This window comes from Pteropus vampyrus, unplaced genomic scaffold, assembly GCF_000151845.1.
Source record: "Pteropus vampyrus isolate Shadow unplaced genomic scaffold, Pvam_2.0 Scaffold190, whole genome shotgun sequence".
Classification (NCBI taxonomy): domain Eukaryota; kingdom Metazoa; phylum Chordata; class Mammalia; order Chiroptera; family Pteropodidae; genus Pteropus; species Pteropus vampyrus.
Genome location: NW_011888971.1, coordinates 843,910 through 844,819, shown reverse-complemented (window position 1 = coordinate 844,819; position 910 = coordinate 843,910). Strand labels below are relative to the sequence as shown.

Genomic DNA, 910 nt, shown 5'->3' with positions numbered 1-910 from the left:
CGGGGCCTGCTGCACGGCTGTGGCACAGACTCACCCCTTCCCTCGATTTAGACATGGCCAGAGCGGGGACACCACACCGCGAGTACAGAATGAGGGCTCACATCAACCCCACACTGCCCGCCTCGACGCGACTTCTTAACACGTTGTCCCGCCATAAAATGGTCCCCACCGTGCCACAGTTTCAGAACTAGTGGCAGAAACTCGGGGTGGGTGCGGGGACAGCCCTGGTGAAGCCGCTTCACAGGAGCGGGCCTGGGGTTCTGGGGTCCGAGCCCGGGCTGATGGAGTCGCTGCAGCAGCCTCCCCAGCCGGAATGAGCATCATTGTCTCACGGGTGGGGACCACGCAGAGTGGGAATGAGACACTCTCTTCTGAGTCTAACTTTGACATTGAAACACCCATGTTTTCATTTGTCACTCACCTCCCACAGATCTTTCTAGAAAGTTCCATGTATATTGAAAAGTGCCTAGAAACCAGATCCTCACAGCTATTCCAAAAAAAGCAGGCACTTTTCACATTTCTAAGGGAAAATTGTACTCTTTGCGTGGATCAAGGCACAGGTTTGATTCCTAAATGTTCCCTAAACGGCAAAGATCATGTTTACATTTAAAAAGAGATCGAAAGCAAACTACACAGAAAAATATCTTTTTTTATGTTGATTGATAGTTCATAAATAATATCAAGAGTTCAGTTTTTAAAAACTCCTTACTGTCTACGGCCATGCCACCCTGAACAAGCCCGATCCCATCTGATCTCGGAAGCTAAGCAGGGTCGGGCCTGGTTAGTACTTGGATGGGAGACCATCTAGGAAGAACAGGTGCTGTAGGCGTAAAAAATAAAAAAAATAAGGGGTTGTAAACTGACAAGGTCTTTGCAATCCATGAGGTCAACCAAGGGTTGTCTCGCCTTA

The 910-nt window shown here is 48.9% G+C and overlaps 1 protein-coding gene and 1 non-coding gene across 2 annotated transcripts in view; both read left to right on the top strand.

Moving 5' to 3' along the window:
- Nucleotides 1-910, top strand: part of SEMA5A (semaphorin 5A) — a 456,698-nt gene that overhangs the window by 444,906 nt on the left and 10,882 nt on the right. The window lies entirely within an intron of this gene.
- LOC111746464 lies at nucleotides 711-829 on the top strand. The gene has a single exon (XR_002783122.1). It is a non-coding gene; the product is annotated as a 5S ribosomal RNA (ribosomal RNA).